We start from the raw sequence: 25,212 nt of genomic DNA, 5'->3' as shown, positions 1-25,212 counted from the left end.
TCACGAACTTTCCCAAAAAAAAAAAAGAAAGAGGCAACCCCCCCACTACTCAAATCTTAATCGAGTTCTCCCTAGAGCATCCTCCAACAAGAAAGCATTAACCACCAAAGAAAAATCAGACACCACACACACTGAATCACCTCTTTTAGCAACAGCCTTAGCAAGATGGTCTGTAATTGGATTAGCTTCCCGATAACAATGAGTGATTTTCTAAGAAATGGACTGAACGAATGGGAGCAAACCAATCCACTGCCACACTGAATCACCTCTTTTAGCAGCAGTCTTAGCAAGATGGCCTGTAATTGGATTAGCTTCCCGATAACAATGAGTGATTTTCTGAGAAATGGACTGAACGAATGGGAGCAAACCAATCCACTGCTGCCTAACAAACCAAGGGATAGATCCTCACTGAAAAGCCCTGGACACTGCTTCTGAGTCACATTCAATCCATAATCGAGTAATTCCCAATTCCTTTGCCCTTAGAAGACCGTGGAAAATAGCCCAAAATTTTGCCACATAATTGGAGGTCGTTCCAAGAAAAATACTAAATGCAAAGATAGAGACCGCCTGGACATTCCAAAAGACCCCACCCACTCCTGCTCTGCCAGGGTTTCCTAATGAGCTACCATCAACGTTAAGCTTCACCCATCCCTTAGGAGGGTGACACCAGTGGACCTCTGTAGTAGCACGAGCCAGCTTATGGAGTAAAGGAATTGAGAGGTGTCTAACATCAAGCTTGTTATCTATTAAATCGACATACTTTACTGCATTATTTAACATGTCAATTGCATCCACATCTTCTACTTCTTTTTGGTCCCGTTTGTGGAGTTTACAGATTGTCCCAAACTAATTTTTTTTTCTGGCGCTATTGGTCTAACTCCATTGCTGTTAAAAAACTGTTATGTGATAGACACTTGGCCACTAATGCTCTCTGCCCAGTTTGTAATAGGGAGGAGGCCGAAGACCATCACTCAAGCTCTTCTCTTCTGCCCCTTTGCTTCTATGGTTTGGTATATATTCCTTGCTGATCTTTAGCAAAAAAAAAAATGGGTGAGTGCTTCAAGGATTGGCTGAACTTTCTCTTTGTAAAGTTTAAGTCTGTTCCAAATTTGTAGGATTTTCATATATTATGGTCATCTATATCTTGGCAGACTTGGCAAAGCTACTAAAACTACAGGCTCTGGGTTTTTTTTTTTTTTTTAATAGGGGGGAATAGGGAGGGAGGAAGGTACCAGCCAGGAGAATTGAACTCGAGAGCTCCTGGTGAGCATGGGCATGAAGCGCACCACAGCTCACCAACTGACTAGGTAGCTGTTGGTAAATTATATGCTCTGTTGCTGAAGGTCATCTATGTATAGCTGAAGTAACTCAGGCCATTCCTTTGACTGCTTTGGGCTTTGATAATGTGATTACTCCCAGTGATTGCTTTGTTATCTTCACTAATGGGGCGTGGTCTTCTTTCACATGCAAGGGGAGCCGAGGTGTTATCATTAAAAATTTGTTGGGAATTTTCTTTGGGGCAAGGTGCAAAACTAGCTATGGTTCATCCACACTAATGGAGGCTGAAGTAGTGAGACATAGCCTTATGCTCGCCCAAGTTTTAGGAATTAAATTTGTGGCTATCTTCAGTGATGTCTCTGTCTTCAATTAAGGCTTGTAATGGTGTTTCTAGCCCTGTAGATTGGGCATCTAGAACAGTTATTGATTACTTGCTTTCTTTAGTTACTTCTTTTGATTTTGTTTGTTTTAGTTTTATTCCTCGTTCTTCCAATAGGGAGGCTCATAATCTAGCAAATCTGTCTTAGAATTTTTTTTTTTTTTGTTTGGTGGGGATCACCCTCCTTTTCTTGTATCTTCCTCTTTTCGGGCTAGGATTTACTCCTATACTGATTTCTTTTAATAACTAAATAGCTTTCAGTCTTTTGATCCAAATTTTATTTTTCCAAACATAGCAACACATCATACATCTTATGGTCCATGGCCATCACATCACATATAAACCCATGCATCTTTCACGTAATCATGTTCAGTTTACCATGATCATGAAAACCATCATTCCACATCAACCATGCATCAGATACATGCCTTACCCATCTCACATGCATCATGGGCATCACCATGCATGATGTACATGCCATACACATGTGAGCACATCCTGAAATACCCTAAACTCATCTGACACATTCTGAACCATGCTGAAACACTCAACTGATATCTGAACACATGACTAACACATCACGACACAACCCAAATACATCCGAAAATATCCCCAACACATCTCTGACATCTTCAGCACATCCCAACACATAAAGCACCTATACTCTTGTCAACAATGACAACATATGTATTGTGAAATTCTATAAAAACTGCCACACAACACCATGAGTCCAAAAATAAAGAACCCATAAATTCCCCTAAATTCCTTTGTAGCATACGATCTAATGCTTTTAGGCGGCTACCAAAAATAATGGTGTCTACAACTATCAAAAATTTTTTTTTTGGGGGATGCTTAAATGTATTATTACTGATTGAATGGATTTTTTCAAAACAAAAAAGATTGAATGGATTTTTTTTATTTTTATTTTTTTGTTTTTTCTTCTAAAAAGTGGACTGGACTAGCCGGTTGAACTTGCTTAAGCTAAAACAGCTGCTCGAATATGTAAACGGCTCCCAGTTTCTAGTTAGTTTCTAGCTGTTTGTTTCCAGCAAAAAAACAAACAACCAACTTCTAGAGCTCTCCACCAAGTTTCCTAGCTCATGCCATCTGCTGGGAAGCATCCGAGCGTCCTTATTACAGATTCTCTTAGAATATTACTGCACTGCTTCAAATAGCAAGGACGGCTTATTGTGAACTAGGTTGAGAGCTCTTAGCTCTCACCTGTTAGATAGATTGTAATAAATGAGAGATTAGATAAATAATTTGTTATTTTGGGAAAAGTGCTTTAGTCTCACATCGGAAAACTACAAGAGTTATAAATGGTATTTATTATATTACCTTCTTTATCTCTTGAATTAAATCGAAAAAGGGCGACATTCTACGGTGTATATGCGAGGACGGCGTAGCCGTCCACACACGCGCAGCGTGGGCAGTGGGCTGTAGAGGCGTTAGTGGCGTACGCACGCACTTAGCACTTGATTTTTTGAAATGATCAGATCCGTCGGATTAGAAGATCCTACGGTCACGTCTGATAGGATATGACTGTTGTGAACAGGTTCATCTCTGGTTTAATCTGGACCGTTAGATCGGCTGACAATCGATCTAATGGATACAAAATGAATAGATGTGTCTATTCAGAAGAGGTGCTCCACTTCTATAAAATAGAAGTCCTGTGTTCAAACGAATTATCTCTCTCTCTTGCAATTCAGTATCTCTAAGTGGAGTTCTGTGGTTTATATTTATTGCTTTGTTGATTCCTGAAGGTGAATTTGCCGTGTGGGACAAATATCTCCTTTAAGATAGCGAGATCGCGTTCAAAGCAGTTTGAAGTTTCCTTCTTCAAACAGAGTTTTTCTAACATCACCTAAGTTTCAGTTTTGTTTGTTTGTTTATCTATCCTTGTAACATGATTCTTTTACATTTCACATAATCAATACAATGCTCATCTTTAGCAAAAAAAAAAAATGAAACCCGAACTTGAAACTTTGTGGGTTGGATATGTCTAATCTGGTTTTTAAAATTATGTCTGAAACATTTGCTGCCTTAAAGAATCAAGAGCAGTTCAGTGCAAGTGTAAGAATTCATCAAATTAGCTGATTGTCGCTGAGTATAAGCCAAAAAACCCTTTAAATATTGAGAGAGAAAAACCTATAAAAAAAATCTGTTGCATGCTACTAAGAAAACTTATTGATTGAGGTTCGTTCTTACAGCTACACCTCTTTGGGAGCACGCACTCTCCATTGTTAAAAAACAATTACAATAATCAGCTCTTCTTCCATTAAAACATGAAAAAGGAAATTAAATTTATCATTTTCATTTATTCATGCCCATTGCGTTCTTGACTGCATCGGTAGATCCTTCTGCCTTGGCTTTCATTTGCTGACCAGTCGGTAAACAAATTTAGCTGTAAGTCACTAACATGGACAATTAAAATAAAATATATTGAGAGCAAATCTTAGCCATTCAATTAGTGGGTCCTAGATAGATCTGGCCCTTAATTATCAGAGGGTTGGATTGAGATTATTGAGTTTCATGGGGAAAATAAGAATTGGGTAGGGAGGGAAAAAAGGATTGAACCTCTTGACATGATTGCTTGGCAGAATTGACAGCGTTGGCTGCCTTATCCATCATCTGGTCCTTGTTCATCTGCACGCACCAAGAAATTAAGAATCCTCTCATCGACCAGCTCATGCATGCATACATGCATATTCATCATGCATTGCATGGGGGTTTCAATACATGCATCATGAATATATGCAAAGTGAAACATTAAAATACAATTGGTTGATTTTACCTGAGCATGGGCCTTGGTCTCCCCGGCTTGGTAGCTGAGGTTCGTAGATTGGGAATTGTCAGCCATCTTTCTTTGATTGGTTTATCCTCACACTTTACTCCACAAAGGCAGCAACTGAGAAAGTTTGAGATTCAAAATTTATATGAGCTTTTACTTTGATGATGCAAAAAACCAATGGGAAGGAGAGGAAATTTTTATAGTCTCTGAAAGTGATCCCCTTCTTCACAGGCGCCAGACTTACGATGGGCTCTTGGCTACTTGGCTGGGAATACAGGCCATGGCCAAACTTTGTTCCTACTCAAGCGGTGCAAAAGGTCAAAGCTTACCATGGCTTCTTGCACGTGGACATCACTGTTTTACCTTTTCAATTTTTTTGGTTAGTATATACGAGAGCGGATCATGTGAATCCATTGTGGGATCCACAAGAGGAACACTCTTTCTCTCATATTCTCCATTTTTCACATGGGATATTGATTTATAATCAGTGAATTCATTCTTTGGATTGCAAGTTTTGAATTTTTGTATTTTTAAAAATTCAATATTGCCTCAATATTGCATGTAAACTTATCTTGTATAAGTCCAGTGAGCTGGTCTTCTCATGTAAACTCTATATATTCTCCAAATTGGAGAATCTGTTTCAGTGTGAAATAACTAATTTCAACTCTTTCAGACTTATTACATGTAAATGGCCTTGGAGGGCCTTGGAGGGCCTTGGATGGTACTTGTACAAGGACATGATTCGGTCTCATTATACCCCACTGTCCTACTTGAACCACTGAACGGTTGAGAGTTTTCTTTTATAATCCTTTTATGGGGACAACTCAGGTTTTCATATGAGAATGGTTCTTCTTAGCTGCCCAGATAGAATTTACTCTCTCTTGAATTCCATGTGGGCGACTAAAGCCATACAAGAATGGTTCTCATACGAGAACCTGACCCAGCTGGTCTCTCTCTATTTAAGAATCTAATTTTCGGTTCTATTCCTGCTCCAACCCAGCCCACTTATAGTTTTTTGGTGGCATGCATTAGAATGGGACCCTAGATAGATAGTCATTTTTTGTGTGCAAACCCTAGACCGATAGTCTAAGACAACATTTTAGACGTATCGCTGGCACATAGGCTGTTGATTAGGTCATTCTTACCATTGGATAGATTGGCAAATTGTCTAAGAAGGCTACATGTAATTGTTTGGCATAACTTAACTCTATGGGCAAATACAATGGTATCTATCATCGATCTTCATGAAGAAAAAAAAAACTACATACAATGTTATCATATGCACATCATTGCACATCGTCTAGTTGTTTGAATCTATAATTTGGACAAGACAATCTGCAACACAACTAGTGAAGTCAATGAAGAAATTTGATATGGTTTAAGGTTTCATGATACAAATCATTGTTTCGTTTTTTAAAATATGGATAGAAAATGAGGGGGAAATGAATGACCAAATGCGTAAACTTACACATGCAAATGCAAGTGTGGCCAAATGTTGGGGGAGAGAGAAACCATTGGTAATCACCAACGCTCATCTTCAATAAAGTCTGAAACTGAACTTGTCAAACGGCGAGAAATTTGAACTTCATTAGCTAACAGATCCACTATTCTGTTACCCCCAGCTAGTGGTCATAACAAAATTTAATGGATGATCCATCCCCAATAATCCAATGCTCTGATTCTCCTACAAACGACTAGAACTTTCTCAACCTTGGAAGAATCGAAGAAGAGTTTAGCTTCCTTAGACACCCATCATTAGAAAGAAATCAGCCTCTCAAGAAAGTCGCAAAAACAAAATTTTCAGATTTAATGAACCACTCCAATTTCATCAGTAAAGCTAGATTGATGTCCCTTAAATGACGAATCCCCAATCCTCCTTCCTACCTTGGTTTGTAGAGTGTGTCCCATTTGACTGTGATGGTCTTTGAAGTCATCACAGCCCCACTCCAAATCAAATTACAAATCCACCTTTCCATAACGGCAATATTAGACGATGGTCAAAGATAAATAGAGAAGTTATGTAGCAAAATATTGCATAAAATAGACTTAACCAACTCAACTCTCCCCGTTATTGATAAAAAATGACCCTTCCACCCAGCTAGCCGATCTTTAATTTTCTCAACCAAAGGAAGAATAAAATCATGTTTAACCCAACTTTGGAAGATCTGAACACCCAAGTAACATGTGGGAAATGTGCATTCTAGAATTCGAAGTAACTCCTTGATTCGAATTTTCCTTGCCATCGGGATTGAACCCAGATAAAGTTTACTTTTATCCAAGTTGAAAACTTGTCTAGAATAAACTTGGTATTTGTCAAGGAAATCCTTCAAGTTCTTAACCACTCTTAACTCAACATTCATAAAAATGAATAGATCATCAACAAAAAAAAAATGCGAAAGAGTGAATACCTTTCTCGGACCTTGAATGCCTTTTAGAAGACCATTCCGTCAGAGATCTTGAAGCCCCTGGCAAAGCACCTCCTCTACCAATATGAATAACATAGAGATCGGATCACCTTCACACAAACCCCTCTCCACTCCAAAGAATCCAACAGCGCCATCACTGATCAAAATAGAAAGTCTTATAAAAGCAAGAATTTGATGGATCCAATTAACACACTTGGCATGAAATCCAAATTTATCCAGGACATCAAATAAAAGCTGCCACTCCTGTGTGATTGAGATCTTCCCTCTTCAGGTATATGTGAGGCCTTTCACCATTAGGACGTTTATAGTGCTCTGTGAGCCGCTCGACAAAGTAGGGAGGGCTTTCCCGCCCAACATAGTCCCTCAAAATTCCATCTAGTTCTTTCTAAAAGTGAATTAAGAGAGCAATAGAAATTAAAATAAAGAACCACAATGAAATTCGATTGATTGAAATCAGTGCTTATAAACAACCAAATGGCATAATAACCAGAAAGAAAAGGGAAAATGGGAAAATGCGAATGAACAACCTGGAATTCCTCATCCCTAGAAAGTGACAAGAACGACGACTCGAGCTCCGTAAGAGCATGCATAAGGGTTTCTGGGACATATTTCCCTCCAAACTTACCAAACAGACCGAACGAATCTGGTCTCTAAAAATTATTCCATTTCCTCCACTTGAATAGTGGATTCTCTCGTCATAACACAGGAAATCAAAGTAGGTTTAATGCTCTTCCAAGTCCAAGAGGGGTTTTCACTCCTACCCACCTTTTATTTGCTGACAACATTTTTATCTTTATGAATGCTTCTAGTAGGTACATTCATAACCTGAAGTCTTTCCTGGTCAAGAAGCAGGATTTTTTGGGCCAAAGGGTGAATCTGGAGAAAAGCAAGTTGTTCTTTGGCAATGTTCCTACGCAAAGGCATAATAGAATCTCCAATGATCTTGGTATTCCCATTTTCTCCTTGCCTACCAGGTACTTGAGTGTGGATATTTTATGGGGCCGTGCCAAGGGTGAGCATATTCTTCCTTTATTGGATAAAATCAAGACGCGGCTTTTGAGTTGGAAAGGGAGATTACTCTCAATGGTTGGGCGAGTGGAGTTTGTCAAATTAATGATTGCAGGTATTCCGGTGCATAATTTCTCCATCTATTTGTGGCCTGAATCTTTGGGGAAGACTCTTGAGAGGTGGATGGGGAATTTCATTTGGGCAAGGGATGCAGATTCTGTGAAAAAAATTACAGTCAAATGCGATTTGGTTTGCAAGCCTAAATCTAAAGAGGGTTGGGAGTATGTTGCATGAGAGATGTGATAAGGCTCTTCTGTGCAAGCTTGTTTGGCAAATTAAACATGGCCATTCAAGATTTGGCCTTTCATGCGAGCCAGGTTTTTGAACCATGATGGCTCTCTAAAAAGCTGTTATAAAGCCTCTTCTATTTGACCTAGTATAAAACGTCTTTAGGACTTGGTGTTAGGCTATGAGAGATAGGTTGTGGGCAATGGCTCTCGCATCCGGTTCTGGTTTGATGAATGGTTGGGTCCATCTTCCATCGTGGAGTTGTCTTCTTTAGAGCCAGAAGTGTTCAAGGGCTTTGGAAGCAAAGTGGTTGAGTTTATTCATGAGTGTTGGATTCTAACTCAGGTGGAGTCAAATTTTTTGAATGAGATTTTTGACGAGGCAGATTAGTATCCCCCCCCCCCTTCATCATCAGAAGATAGGTGTTTCTGGATTCTTAATCCTACATGTGTTTTCGCGGCGAAATATGCTTGGGAGGTGGTCCGTTTGAAGAATCCTAAGCCACCTTGATCTTCTTTGGTTTGGAATAAACTGCTTCAACCTCGGTATTCATTTTTGGTTGGAGGATTCATCATGGTAAGTTTCCCACTGATGACCTGGTTAAGAAGTTTGGCATCCCCCTTCCTTCGAGATGTGGTTTTTGCTTTCGTACAGAGGAGTCTCTTCACCATATTTTTTGTGAGTGCCCCTTCACTCAATTCCTTTGGTCTTCCTTTTCGAGTTTATTCAAGATTGGCTGGTAGCTTCATGCTTCATTTTTGGAGTTGAGTTTTGGGTGGAAGAGAAAGGCAACATCAGTTTTGCTCAAAGAAGTGTGGGTTTGTGGCCTAATCCTCATTTCTTATTTTATTTGGCTGGAGAGAAATAATAGAAATTTGAAGGGCACTATACCGGTCAAGCTCAAGTATGGAGTCTGATTCGCAAGGAAATAGAAGCAATTTCCTCGGCTCTCCCTTGCTAGTCTATTTCTATCAAGATTTTTTGCTTGGGAGAAGCCTAAATATTTCTCTGAGATCCCGTGGCCCAGGTCGGTTATTGGAGATTTTTTTAACTCGGCCCTCTCCAGGCTGTATAAAATTGAATGTTGATGGGTGATCTCTGGGGAATCCAGGTAGATCAACGGCAGGGGGAGTCTTCCGCAACTCTAATGCTCAGGTTATTTTTTCCTTCAGGGAAAGTTTGGGAGTGGTGACAAATTTTGAGGTTGAGTTGCATGCTTTAATTCTGGGTTTAGAATTTGTAAAATCTCAGGACATTTCAAACCTTTGGATTGAGTGTGACTCGGTGGCAGTCTTCATGCTCGTCTCGTAAAAAGTTGTCTCTTGGTTCCTTTGGCAGAGCTGGTATGGTCTTCTCTCTTATTTGGATTCGATCGTGTGGAAGATCTCTCATTACTTCCGTGAAGCAAATCCTATTGCTGTTTTTTTGGTTAAATCTACGGCTTCTCTTCAAATTTCTTAGGTGATGGTTTCTTTGTCGGCCTTGATTATGGATGACCTTGCTTTGGATCCTTAGGATAGACCGAGATTCAGACTTGTTCATGCCTGAGGTCTTGTTGTTTTTTGATTTGTTGGCCTTTTGTTTCTCCCTGCTGATGGCAATAACGGAGGTGGGGAAAATAATTGGCGTTTTTTGTGGGTTTTTGGTTTTTGCCCTGTTTTACTTTGTCTTGTATTTGATTTCTGTTTCTTTTTAATATATGATCCTTTAGCAGAAAAAAAAAAAAAAAAAAACATAACACACTGGTCTCAAATCAAAAAACTCTAACAAAAAGGTATACAAAAGTTTGATAAACTCAATAGGCTTTGGTAATCAAACTCAACCTATAGGTTTTGATTAGGGGAAGTTGATAAACTCTAATGTACTTAAAGTGATATGCCAATGTATGAGAACATTGTTAACGAAAAATAAGGTATACTGGAGCAATCCTTGAGAGGGTGATGGATCAAATAGGTCAGGAGTAGGAATCAAACACTAAACCACCAAAGAAAAGAACTTGCAAGTTCTCAAGAAGTTCCAATGGAGTCTGAAATTATATTATCCAAGTCTGTCTTTCCTTATTACAAAAGAAGATGCTTAAATAGAAAAAGGAACAATTCAATCTCAATCCTCATGAGATCAGAAATTTGAAAACATACTAATAATAGAAGAGCAATCCGATCTCAATCCAAATGAGATCAGGAAAAAATAAAAAATAAAACATACTAATAATATAGTGGAACAATTGGAAAGACATATAGACATGAGCTGGTGATGATATCCAGCCACCTTGATCAAGCTGTGAAGACCAATTTAACCATGTTGGGCTTTAATCCTTGATGAATGCCTGAGTGTTTTGGGATGGCTGAGTTGGCTTTCAATGTTATCCACAAATGCTTCTAGGCCAGCATCATTCCCTCCCAGTTGAAAACAATTCGTCCCGAAATTGGTGTCATCCATCGTGGAATCCCTAAGGTAGGAAGTAAGTTGTCGCACATTGAAAATGTCATGTGTGCGAAGATGAGAAGGTAAACTTCAGCCTGTAGGCATTTTGATTAATCCGGTCAAGCACCTCAACAGGACCTACCTTATGATCATTGGACTTGTGATAGGAGCCGGCAAGTTGATGCTTTGGGGGTAGATAAACCTAAACATAATCGCCAGGTTTAAAAAGATCCTCACGCCGCCGCTTAACAACGGCCTGCTTATACAAAGCCGTGCTAGAGGTCAATTGTCGCTACACATCATCATGGATGATTTGAAGCTATTGAAACTAGGTCATTGATCGAAGGAAGGGGTTTCTTCGAGAAAGGAATAGGCGCCAAATCAAGAGCTGATAGGGGTTGACAGCCATAAATAATATGGAAAGGACGGTAACCCATGGAGCGATTGATAGAATACTTAAAGGCAAACTCCCCCTTAGAGATCTGACTTTCTCATGAGCGTGGGTTTTCATCAATCAGACTACGTAACAGATTACCCAACGAACGATTAACCACCTCCGTTTGACCATCCGTTTGAGGGTGGAAAATGGTACTAAATTGTAAGCTAGGTAGTACCCAAGCATTTCCATAATTGATGCCAAAAAAGGCTAAGAAACTTCGTGTCATGATCAGAAGTGATCGTTTTGGGCAACCCATGGAGCTTGAAGATCTCTCGGAAAAATAGGTCAGCAATGCGTGAAGTGTCCATCGTCGTATGGCATGGGATATAGTGTGACATTTTAGAAAACCGATCAACGACCACAAAGACGGAGTCCATATCAAACCCTGCCCCCTGACTAGCTGAAATCTGACTGAAGTGCAGGAACCCCTGGCCAGGCCACCAAGATCACTGTGGAGCATCACTCCACTCAATGAGATCAATGGGAATGCTTTGAACATGTTTCCCTATATACCTGTTAGAAGATGGATAGCAGATCCCTGCACTTGCACAGCTCACAGCCTGATGTATGACTTGGATCCCAAGTAATCTCTCTCCTCCCTAAAATGGTGGAACCCACCTCTGACAAATCATGTAAAATTCCCTAAATGGCATGTGGGGACAATACCCTGACCAAGGGTCAAACCCTTGTGTTGTTCCCCTTTGAATTAAGTTACCAAAATTCACTGGGCCATGGCACTAGGCGATGCAGCAAGGCCTAGAGACATCGCTCACTGAATGGAATCTTGCTGTAATGAAGGGTAGATCTATAATTTCTTGCATGCAATGATTCCTGGACACTGTGGGATGTGGGATGTGGGAAATGACAAAAATACCCTTCCCCCATATCTGTCCATAAATGAAGAATGCTTTGGAACCCTAAGTGGGCCCCATATGTGACTGTGCACTGCTGTGTTTGATTCTACATCACTGACCTAAAGTGGACAGCAGTGTAATTATGTCATAGACTGTAGTGGGACCATGTTCTGACCTAGTGGCAGGTACTAGTATTACAAATGACCAATTTACCCCTGTGCCCTGACACTGGCCCATGCACCGGGATATGACCTAAGATCCAGTGTAAGGCCCGATGACTCCAATTGAGACAAATAAAATCCTGGGTTAACCCAGTAAATTAGGCCAACCTTAGGACCCCAGTGTTAGGGAAAATGACTGAATAAGACAATGCTTGATTTGTGTTTAGGATCTGATCCCGTGCTCGAGGTCAACAACCAGACAACTGCTAGAACTGAATTTGTGACTAAGTACTTAGAGCTAAGTACTGGTGAGTGAATAATACTATCGTATGTGCAAATGTAATTATGATCTGATGCCGGCTATTAATAATTGAATCATGAATGCTGTGTTATTTACTTATAATTCAAGTTACTCAAATCACTGCATAATGATTGTTGTTGATCAACACTGTGAATTCTATATGATGGTTGTGATTGCTAGACTAGATGCCATACTCGGCTTGGAAATGGGGCCTGTGGTAGCCCGTATTATGGGATACGGTTGACACCGCTGGACTCATACGATGCCATATAGACATGGGGCTACAGTTTCATCACCCGTGCCACAAACCCTTGCCAGCAGGGGTTGAGGTGCTGGATGCCTGTGGGGACAATTATCAAGGAGTGAAAAAAAAATAAAAGAATAAAAGAACATCAGAATGGTGCATGAATAAAAGAACACGGAATGGTGCATGAGGGAAGAAACAGTTGTCCCCCTGGATAATCACAGAGGGTTAGTCGGCCGACCTTGGTGAACGAATGCGGGGTCCGACTAGTCTTCTCCGACAACTCAATGGGTGTATCACGGGAAGGGGTTAGAAGCCCGCACCAGGGATACATGTATTGGGGATTGTAGTGGCACAGACCGGACTTAGTTGTAATGATAGGTGGATAATAATAAAATCCGGACTTGCATATCATGTAGATCATGTGAACTATGGATTGTGATTGCATATGCATGCATGATGGTTGTTATTTGCTCACTAGCTCGGTGGGGCTCACACTCTGTTATATATTGTTTCTTCTTAGATGATCCTACAGGTGGATGCCGCTGTGGCATGGCGGGCTATTACGAGGAGAGTTTTGGTTGTTATGACGATGTTGGTGTGGACCCCGACGGAGGTCATACCGATTCTGCATATGTTCTCGGTGGTCATTGCGGATGAAGACCTTCGAAGCGTGCATGTGATGTTTTGGCTGGGAACTCCTTTTGAGTTTTCTGGAGTATCCCCGTTCTGACTTGGTTATGAAGTTTTTATTTTGTTTTCTTTTTGGAGCTGAGAATGCTCGCCCTATATATATTTTCGTATGTACTTATCAGCTTTTGTTTCTTTGTTGTGGGTTATGTGTGCCTGGGAGGTGTATCAAACAAGACTTGTTATGTATATATTATCACCATTTCCCATATCGTTATGCTTCCATTTACTTTTGAATTGTAGATGTCCTGCATTACTCTGATCTTACTTATGGTTAAGATGTGGATATGGTTCATGAATGAAAGCACTGCTTCTAGATCCGTGGGATTTGGCAAATTGTCGTTGTGCAATTTGGGTCACCTACCCAATCCTCCTAGGGGGTGGTTAGGGGTGTGACAGAGCTTGGTATCAGAGCATGAGGCTCTTCTTGCATTCATGACATGCAGACTAGGGTTAATAAGATATAAGCAATAAAACATGTAACACTGAAAAGCAACAGGGGAGGTAGATGTAAATAAACAAAGACACAAGATTTGCATTAATTTAACAATAGTTACAACAGTTTGATTGCATAACTGCAATTCAACAAGTATATAAACTGAAGACAAAGAAAGAAAAAGTACATAAGCATAAGAAAATAACAGTAGTTAAGACCATGTAGCCAAAGTGTCTGGATGATGCTGAGAGCTTCTCTGTAGGAGGTAAATACATCATCTGTAGGAGGCTGAGGCGGGTGCGAATCAACTCGGAAGTAGCGGTCCCAGAAATCCAATCGCTGCTCCACAGTACCCACTCTACTGCCCAAGGAAGTGAAGCCCTGGTCCACCCTGGATCCCAGGTCTGACATCTGTGTACTGAGGCTCTAAAGCTGTGCCATCACCTGAGCCCAATCAAGAGTCCCTGGAACCTGTGAACTGGTGGCACTGATTGTCTCGTAAGCAGGTAAGTCCGTAAACTGTGTGTCAAAACCCTCAAGATCATCTAAACCTAACCCCTGCTCCTCCGTATACATGCCCTGAGCACCACCACCCATGTCGTCCTGCCCCTCTCCAATCTGACCCTCATCATGTGCAACATCACCCTGGATCTCAACCTCTAGCACTCCCATCTGCCCCTCGCCCTGCTGCATACCCACAGCCCTCATCTGTTCCTTGCCCTCTACTGGATCTTCACCAGGCACTTTCATCTTCAGTATAGAAGTTTTGTCTATAGGCCTGGATCTGGTCTTATCAATGAACTCGTCCTCCAATGGCACCCCAAAATACCATAAACCAAGGTAAGGAATTTCCCATAGGGAATATTCCCATCAGCTGGGTTTCGTGCGTGATAAAGCAACACCTGAAGTAACAAATAAGGGAGGTTGATGACTGGACCCCCCTGACCAGCTCCCAAGAGGCAGTAAGTAATATATGCTCTCATCATAGAAATACTGCCCTTGTTTCCACCCTTAGGATAAATATTGTAGGTCACACACCTACTGATCACTCTGGCACTCGATTTATAGATAGTCTCAGACTGCTGAGTGTTTCCTGAACCTGTCAAAGCTATGAAAACTATCCTCCTAGTCTCAAGGGAGAACATCTTAGATATGTCCATGCGGAGTTGGTAATTAACCCTATCACCTGTGTCAGGCAAGCCTAGGATCTCTGCCAAGAGGGTAGTGGTCAATCTGATATCCACTCCCTTTACCCTACTCAGAAGTGTGAAGTCTCATGCCCCTGATGGCATCAAGTTACAATAGAAATACCGAACCAGATTGAAATAACAAGGCTTAGTAGGGGATAGCATCGATGCCCAACCTAGGGCATTGAATTTGGCAAAGAGGCCATATTGGTGGAAGTCCTCTACCCATACCACCCGGCCATTCACTATCCTTAGGAAAACAAAATTCTTCCACTTCTTAGCGTGTTCATACCTGGAGAAAAGGTGGTGATCGAAATCTGGCTCCTCGGAAGATGAATCCTCTCTAGGAGATGATGGTGGAACCGAAGAGTAAGCTGATTCCTCAGATTCAACTCGTAGCCTCTTTTGGGCTACTGATTTGCGTGTAGTATGCCTGCTAGTGGACATTCTCTACAAAAGAGAAAGAAACCCCATGGTTCGGACTAGCAATTTGGTGAAAATCAAAACCGAAACAAGAGGGAAGTGAATAGAGATATGTAAAAGACAAGTTTAACCTAGAAAGCTTACGAGAGAGCGTATGTGATCACAAATAGCCTGAGGAATCGATGAGAAATAGTGTGGAAGTGGTCCCTTTACTCTTCAAGAACTTTTCCCTAAGGTTTGGAAAAGTTTGGAATAGAATAGGGAACAAATGGGGCCCTCTCGGACTTAAAAACCCTGTGCCCTGGGGCGATGGCACTGGGCGATGTGGCAACACCCAGAGACATCGCTCAGTGATGGTAAATTTGCAAAAAATCCAGAATTTTCAGATGGGAACTTAGTTTGGGGGATAATAACCCCAAAGGACCTAACGACAAGGACTTAAAAAAAAAATAAAAATTTATAAGAATATTATATTAATAAAATATAATTGATGACCTAAGAACTTAGACTTCGTGAATGCAACACCTAGGGACTAAGGGAAAAGAACCTATATGGCTAGGTTAAAATAATGATGTATTACATATTTGTGAGTATATTAGTATGTATATAATTATAGTATATGGTGTATTACAAATATGCTAAATGCTTGCCTATTGTGATGTACGAACTGGCTAAACTGTTGTTGTGTAAACTGGACATAGTTACATAGGTATGCTGTAATGAGTATGTAGTACGTATGGAAAGCGTAGACCTCATCCAAACCTAGGCCTAGGATAACTGAGAATAGGACCTAATAGGGTTCCTAGTCAATCGAAACACTTAGACGCTAAGGTACCTCGAGCCAACCCAAGAATTGTTTCATTAACCTTTAATTATTTAAGTTTTAGTAGTCGTGTACTTAATTCTTTCAATTAAGTATGTCCTAATGCTTAGAACCATGTTATGTAACAGGACCAGTGAGTTAACTGAGGCTCGTGACCCTAGCATCATGCTTTATATTAGACATTTACGAGAGAAACTGAGACGGATACGGTTAGTGTTACCCTGGGCTCAGTGTCGATTGGACTTTTACTTGGCTATTGCAGCCATTAGTGGGCTCGAGGATTGAGAGCATTTTTTGAGACTAGCTGGAGAGGTAATAGCTGATATAGAATTTCTACTGGCAATGGAGTTTGTGACTGGGAAGAAGCTGGAGATGCTTTCCTGCTAGATCAAGTAATTAATTAAAAGTCTTTATTTAAAAATTTGAAAATTTTCATTAGTGCCATGCATAGCATATCGACACATAAAATGCATAAGAAAGAGAAACACAAGGTATTCAATAGAACACAACACCTAACAAACCAAGATGATGAATCTATCAATCCACCTTACTGGCGTGACTCATGATACTCATTGGAACTGTGGACTGGATTTGTACCTGCTTAGCTAGAAAACAATTGTTGATCCATATAGATGAAAATGGAATATTGAGCAAGCTCCTCTTTTCAGAGAAGCAACAATGGTCAACACTAGAAGTTCTCGTGGAGGTCGTAAAGGTAAACAACCTCGAGTGGTACCGGAGGTTGAGCTGCCTAATGGAACTAAGGCTCAAAACTCTGAGGCATCGGCTGCCTCATCAGGAGCACCAGCGGCTGCACGAGCCACTACTGCTACACCTCAGCCAAATGTGGCAACCGACAACATGACTATGTTCATGACCACTATGATGAGGACCATGCAACAACAACAAGAACTGCTTGGTCAAATGTCAACTCAATTTGCAACCATGATGCACGAACGTGCTGTACCACCACCACCACCACCTAATCGACCCATACTATTTCCACCGCCTGTGCCCCAACATCTAGCGGAGAACTCTACCGCTAAGGTTATGGAGGTATTCAAGAAACTCCAACCGTCTGCATTTTCCAAAATAACATCAGAAGCAATGCAGCCAGAACGATGGATCAGTGCCCTAGAAAAGGCATTTGAAGTACTTGAGTGCACGGATGCACACAAGATTATTTGTGCGGGTTATTAGTTGCAGAATGAAGCCGAAGCTTGGTGGAAAGCCATGAGGCCCAATTTGGAGGCTACTCACCCAAACCCCACATGGGAACAGTTTAAAGAGGTTTTCTTCAAGAACTACTTCCCAGAGAGCTTGAAGGATAGAAAAGAAGCTGAGTTTAACACATTGGTGCAAGGAAATAAATCGGCGCTGGACTATCAACAGCAATTTGAAGATCTGTTTCATTTCGCTCCAGATCACCTGAAAGGGGAAGTTAGTAAAGCGAAGAAATTTGAGAAAGGACTCAAAACTGATATTGGATTAGTTTTGTTGATTATGGACATTCGGGATTATGCCCAAATGGTTGATAAGGTGAAGATAATGGAGGATAGATTTAAGGAAAAAGAGAAAGGAAAGACTATGGCGTAGCTTGGTTTGAACAAAAGGCCAAATAATTTCCAAACTTATAGCTGGCCAAATAAGGTTTATCGAGGAACAAATTCAAGCCCTACTCCAACTCCGTATCGTAGGCCGAGTGTAGGTCAAAATTCTTTCCGCCCCACATTTACTCGACCCACTCAACCTACTATGAGTCAAACGATGACAGCAGCTTCGCCAGCCCAACCAGCAGCAAGTCAAGCGAGCAAAGCATCGACACCCGGAGCTCCGCCCTTCAAATGCTACTTGTGCAACAAGGAAGGACATATGGCTAGGGATTGCAAATCACGTGGGTATGACAACAATTCATTTAATCAGCCCTGTGCTAGACCATTACAACCACGTGACAATCGGATGCAAGGAAAGGTGTATGCTCTGACAAACGAAGAAGCTGAGGCAAACCCCGACATAATGACAGGTAAGTGATCGAACCCTGTAAATTATAGGGAATAATTGGTTTAATTCATGAAACCTAAATTACCTACAAACCCTAGGTACCCTGAATGTCTTAACTATACCCGCGCGAGTATTATTTAATTCGGGTGCAACCCACTCTTTCGTCTCCTCAACCTTTGTGAGTAAGATGAAAGAACAACCAAGAGATATTGGGCATGAATTAGTAGTCAGCACACCGACAGGGAGTGTGGTAAGTTTGAAGGAGGTCTACGACCTCTGCCAGATTGAAATCTGTGGGAAGAAACTAGCCGCATGGTTAATAAAGATGGATATAAACGATTTTGACGTAATACTAGGCATGGACTGGCTATCCGCCTATGGTGCAAATGTCTTATGTGCGGAGAAAAAGATAAGATTTAAATTGGAAGATGGGTCGGACTTCACCTATCAAAGTGAATCAAGGAGGAAATCCAGAAGGATAACATTATCCGCACTCCAGGCGCAGAAGTTATTAGAAGCAGGATGCCAAGGTTTTTTGGCCACTGTGATAGACACGGAGGCGAAGATAAAACCCTTGGAGGAACTCCACGTCGTCAGAGAATTTCCTGATGTATTTCCAGAAGATCTGACACAGTTGCCGCCGGACCACGATATAGAGTTCGCGATTGATCTAATTCCTAGAGTAGCACCGATATCCAAGGCACCATACCGAATGGTGCCAATCGAACTGAAAGAATTGCAAATTCAACTTCAAGACCTACTGAAGAAGGGATTCATTCGGCCCAGTGTATCACCCTGGGGAGCACCTGTGCTATTTGTAAAGTAGAAGGATGGTAGCATGCGGCTGTGTATCAACTACCGTGAGTGAAATAAACTGACAATTAAGAATTGATATCCGTTGCTGCGTATTGATGACCTGTTTGATCAGCTACAAGGAGCAAGAGTTTTCTCCAAGATTGATCTTAGGTCGGGATACCATCAACTGAAGATCAAAAGTGGTGACATTCATAAAATGGCATTCCGAACCCGATACGGACATTACGAGTTCCTGGTTTTGTCATTCGGATTAACCAACGCCCCGACAACATTCATGGATATGATGAATAGAGTATTCCATGACATGCTGGACAAGTTTGTCATAGTATTTATTGACGATATTTTGGTGTACTCTAAGAATGAGGAGGAACACGCTCGACACCTTACTTTCGTGTTGCAGCGATTGCGGGAACACTGGCTCTTTGCCAAGTTCAGCAAGTGCGAGTTTTGGCTTCACCAAATTGGTTTCCTGGGGCATATCGTCACCAAAGACAGCATCAAGGTAGACCCCGGTAAAGTGAAGGCAGTTCTCAAATGGGAGACTCTGAAAAATGCCACTAAGATTCGCCGATTTATTGAGAATTTCTCAAGCCCCTCGGCGCCCATGACAAAACTTACGAGGAAGGGTGCTAAGTTTGAATGGAATGAGACATGTGAGAAAAGTTTTCAAGAATTGAAGAACCGATTGGTATCAGCTCCGATTTTGACCATTTCAGATGGAACCGGAGGAATGGTAGTATACACGGACGCATTTAGAATAGGCTTAGGTGGCATCCTGATGCAGAGAGGTAAAGTAGTCGCATACGCCTCCAGGAAATTAAAAGAATATGAGAAGAATTACCCCACTCATGATTTAGAGTTGGCAGCCGTAGTCTTCGCGTTGAAAATTTGGTGACATTACCTATACAGTGAAAAGAGTGAAATCTTCAGTGATTATAAAAGCCTGAAGTATTTCTTCACTCAGAAGGAGCTAAACATGAGACAGAGGCAGTGGCTGGAATTGGTAAAAGATTATGACTGTGAAATCCAGTACCACCCCGGCAAGGCCAACGTTGTAGCAGATGCATTAAGCAAGAAATCCTAGACTGCGTCCCTCGCATATTTGGTCGTAAGCGAACAATTAATAGAGGAAGCTCAAAAATTTGATTTGGAGCTCGTGATCGAAGAAGCGGCTATACAATTAGCAGCAATGGACCTGCAGCCGTCGATACGAGAGGAGATAATTACGAAATAACCATTGGGTCCCAAGCTGGCCAAGATAATTCAAGAAGTTCAACAAGGTGTCCATAAGGACCCAGATTTTTCCTTGGCCCATGATGGTGCATTGAAGTTTTGAGATAGATTGTGCATGCCAGATGACTATGATGTCTAAGACCGAATTCTCAAAGAGGCGCACCGCTCACCCTATACTATCCACCCTGGAAGCACAAAGATGTACAAAGATTTGAAGAAGTATTACTGGTGGATGGGAATGAAAGAAACCATAGCAATATACGTGTCCAAGTGCCTCACCTGTCAACAAATAAAGGCGGAAAGACACCAACCATATGGACTCTTGCAACCACTTCCCATACCTGAGTGGAAGTGGGAAAGAATCACTATGGATTTCGTGACAAATCTGCCCCACACCAGGAAGGGCATGAATGCAATTTGGGTGATCGTAGACGGACTAACAAAGGCGGCACACTTCATACCGATCAAAATAAGTTATCCCATGGAGAAGCTTGCCCAGATATACATTGAAAACATAGTCTGCTTACACGACGTGCCTGTCAGTATCGTGTTAGACAGAGATCCTCGATTCACTTCAAGGTTTTGGAGAAGTTTACAGAAGGCATTGGGATCTCAAATAAATCTTAGTACAGCTTTCCATCCACAGATGGACGGACAAACAGAAAGAACCATTCAGACTCTGGAGGACATGCTCTGAGCCTGTGTTTTAGAAATGAATGACAGTTGGGATGCTCACATACCACTGGTAGAATTTGCTTATAATAATAGTTACCACTCCACCATTGGCATGGCACCGTTCGAAGCACTCTATGGCAGAAAGTGCAGAACTCCACTTTATTAGGATGAAGTTGGCGAGCGGAAATATCTCGGCCCCGAAATGATTCAAGTGACTTGCGACAAGGTGGATGTCCTAAGAGAAAAGATCAAGGCAGCTCAGTCAAGACAGAAGAGTTATGCTGATAACCGAAGGAAAGATATTGAATTTGAGGTCGGAGAAAAAGTATTCTTTCGAGTATCTCCAACCAAGGGATTACTACGTTTCAACAAGAGAGGCAAGCTGAGCCCAAGATTCATTGGACCATATGAAATTCTTAATAGAATGGGACCCGTAGCATATCGACTGGCTCTACCACCATCTTTGTCAGGCGTCCATGATGTCTTCCATGTGTCAATGCTACGAAAGTATATTAACAATTCGACATATGTGCTATCAACTGAACCTGAACAGTTGGATGTGGATATAACCTATTAAGAACACCCCACGGAGATATTGGACAAAAAGGAGCATAACCTCCGTAACTGCACCGTCACTTTTTGTGAAGGTTCGATGGGGAAATAACCCAGTGGAAGAAGCTTCATGGGAACGTGAGGAAGAAATGAAGGAGAAGTATCTTCAACTCTTTGGATTACTAGGTAAGCAAATTTCGAGGACGAAAGTTTTGTAAGGTGGGGAGAAATGTCAAACCCTGCCCTCTGACTGGCTGGAATCTGACTGAAGTGCAAGAACCCCTAGCCAGGCCACCAGGATCACTGTGGAGCATCACTCCACTCAATGAGATCAATGAGAATGCTTTGAACAGGTTTCCCTATATACCTGTTAGAAGATGGATAGCAAACCCCTGCACTTGCACAGCTCACAGCCTGATGTATGACTTGGATCCCAGGTAATCTCTCTCCTCCCTAAAATGGTGGGACCCACCTCTAAAAAATCATGTAAAAGTCCCTAAATGGCATGTGGGGACAAGACCCTGACCAAGGGTCAAACCCCTGTGCTGTTCCCCTTTGAATTCAGTTGCTGGAATTCATTGGGCCATGGCACTGGGCGATGCAGCAAGGCCTAGAGACATCGCCCAGTGAATGGAATCTTGCTGTAATGAAGGGCAGATCTATAATTTCTTGCATGCAATGATCCCTGGACACTGTGGGATGTGAGAAATGATAAAAATACCCTTCCCCCATATCTGTCCATAAATGAAGAATGCTTTGGAACCCTAAGTGGGCCCCGCATGTGACTGTGCACTGTTGTGTTTGATTCTACATCACTGACCTAAAGTGGACAGTGGTGTAATTATGTCATAGACTGTAGTGGAACCATCTTTTGACCTAGTGGCAGGTACTGGTATTAAAAATGACCAATTTACCCCTGTGCCCTGACACTGGCCCATGCACCGGGATATGACCTAAGATCCAGTGTAAGGCCCGGTGACTCCAATTGAGACAAATAAAACCCCGGGCTAACCCAGTAAGTTAGGCCAACCTCAGGACCCCAGTGTTAGGGAAAATGACTGAATAAGACAATGCTTAATTTGTGTATAGGATCTAATCCCATGCTTGAGGTCAACAACCAGACAACTGCTGGAACTGAATTTGTGACTGAGAACTTAGAGCTAAGTACTGGTGAGTGAATAATACTATCGTATGTGCAACTGTAATTATGATCTGATGCCGGCTATTAATAATTGAATCATGAATGCTGTGTTATTTACTTATAATTCAAGTTATTCAAATCACTGCAGAATGACTGTTGTTGATCAACACTGTGAATTCTATATGATGGTTGTGATTGCTAGACTAGATGCCATACTCGGCTTGGAAATGAGGCCTGCGGTAGCCCGTATTATGGGGTACGGTTGACACCGCTGGACTCATACGATGCCATATAGACATGGGGCTATAGTTTCATCACCCATGCCACGAACCCTTACCAACAGGGGTTGAAGTGCTGGATGCCTATGGGGACAATTATCAGGGAGTGGAAAAAAAAAAAGAATAAAAGAACACCGAAATGGTGCATGAGGGAAGAAACGGTTGTCCCCCTGGATAATCACAGAGGGTTAGTCGGGCCGACCTTGGCGAACGAATGCGGGGGCCGACTAGTCTTCTCTGATAACTCAATGGGTGTATCGCGGGAAGGGGTTAGAAGCCCGCGCAATAGGGATACATGTATTGAGGATTGTAGTGGCACAGACCAGACTTAGTTGTAATGATAGGTGGATAATAATAAAATCCGGACTTGCATATCATGTAGATCATGTGAACTATAGATTATGATTGCATATGCATGCATGATGGTTGTTATTTGCTCACGAGCTTGGTGGGGCTCACACTCTGTTATACATTGTTTCTTCTTAGATGATCCTGCAGGTGGATGCCGCTGTGGCATGGCGGGCTATTACGATGAGGAGAGTTTTGGTTGTTATGACGATGTTGGTGTGGACCCCGATGGAGGTCATACCCATTCTACGTACGTTCTCGGTGGTCATTGCGGATGAAGACCTTTGAAGCGTGCATGTGATGTTTTGGCCAGGAACTCCGTTTGAGTTTTCTAGAGTATCCCTGTTCTAACTTGGTTGTGAAGTTTTTATTTTGTTTTCTTTTTGGAGCTGAGAATGCTCGCCCTGTATATATTTTCGTATGTACTTATCAACTTTTGTTTCTTTGTTGTGGGTTGTGTGTGCCTAGGAGGTGTATCAAACAAGGCTTATTATGTATATATTATCACCATTTCCCATGTTGGTATGCTTCCATTTACTTTTGAATTGTAGACGTCCTGCATTACTCTGATCTTACTTATGGTTAAGATGTGGATGTGGTTCATGAATGTAAGCACTGCTTCTAGATCCATGGGATTTGGCGAATTGTCGTTGTGCAATTCGGGTCACCTACCCAATCCTCCTAAGGGGTGGTTTGGGGTGTGACACCATACCCTTCTGAGTTTGTGGCAAACCCCACACGAAATCCATTGAAATGTCTTCCCATGGGGCTTGAGGTATGGGCAATGGTAGATAGAGGCTAGCATTAGTGGTGTGTCCTTTACTCACTTGGCATACCCTACATCACATCACGAAGAGGTGCCCGTCCTTCTTCAGATGAGGCCAATAATAGCAGGATGCAATTAGTTGAAGAGTCTTATCCCTCCCAAAATGACTCGCATTATGGCCTTCAGAAATGACCTTCTAACGAAGGGAGCACTCGGGGATGCACAAACGGTTCCCCTGAAACAAGAACCTGTCACAAAGAGTAAACTTGGAACTTGAATGAGCGCGTACATCCTCAAGTACACATGAAAACTAAGGGTCTTCGACATATATTTCCTGAAAGGAGTCGAAACCCAATATAGTGGTGTGCAATGCATATAAAAGTGTGCACTTGCGACTAAGGGTGTCTGCCACTTGATTCTGGGAACCCGCCTTGTGCTTGAAAATAAAATTAAATTCTTGTAAACATTCTGCCCATTTGGCGTGCTTAGAACTTAGCTTCTGTTGGCTAGAAATATATTTGAGAGATTTGTGAATGATGTGTGTTTGGGAGTCCTAACTTGTTTGTTTATGTGCTATGTGAATGATGGAATGCATGTCATTGAGGTGGAATCACTAATGGAAGAAGTGGTATTGGGTTGAGAAGAATTATTTGCGATGAACTTCCATAGTCAATGTGGACTTTTGTAATGTGAAAGTTCAAGAACTTAAACTGCATCAAATTGAGGAATCTTTTAAGACGTTGGATTTGAATTTTGAGCCTTATTGTTATATCTTTGTAATCCTATTGTAAGATGATCATAAGATGGAAAAGCCCAAGTAAAAGTCACCTATAAGACCTAAATGGATAAATCCAAATGTGGGTACTGCAACCTCTGGAGCGGGGTTTCATCCGCCTTATAAGCAGTGGTCTGAACTTCGGGGTTCCTTAGCGACAAGGGGGTTTGGAGTCATGATATACAAATTAAAATAAAAGGAGTCGCCACCTAGGATTCAAGCCTATGACTAAAAGGGGGTACCCCATCCATGATGAGTGGAAAGTGCTACACGTGATTCCATATAGTCTGGTTAGAGAGCCTAGGTAAGAGGTCAGGTTATGAGAGTTGGAAGGTGTTAGCTCCCTATTTCGCCTATTTAAACTGGTCTTTCTACTAGATGCTTGAGTTTGAACTTTCTCCCATAATATCACATCCTATACCAATATGCAAGGGTAACGTATGGTTGTTTATCATGCATTTAATACATTTAAAGA

The 25,212-nt window shown here is 41.6% G+C and overlaps 1 long non-coding RNA gene across 1 annotated transcript in view; it reads right to left on the bottom strand.

The window, feature by feature from the left end:
* Window positions 1-25,212, bottom strand: part of LOC122663707 — a 43,524-nt gene that overhangs the window by 6,272 nt on the left and 12,040 nt on the right. Inside the window, exon 2 of the long non-coding RNA XR_006333210.1 lies at window positions 4,235-4,303. This is a non-coding gene — a long non-coding RNA (uncharacterized LOC122663707). The remainder of the gene's footprint in view (window positions 1-4,234; window positions 4,304-25,212) is intronic.

This window comes from Telopea speciosissima, chromosome 6 (assembly GCF_018873765.1).
Source record: "Telopea speciosissima isolate NSW1024214 ecotype Mountain lineage chromosome 6, Tspe_v1, whole genome shotgun sequence".
NCBI classification, from domain to species: domain Eukaryota; kingdom Viridiplantae; phylum Streptophyta; class Magnoliopsida; order Proteales; family Proteaceae; genus Telopea; species Telopea speciosissima.
The sequence above is the reverse complement of the archived record's forward strand: the minus strand, read 5'-3'. Positions and strand labels throughout refer to the sequence as shown.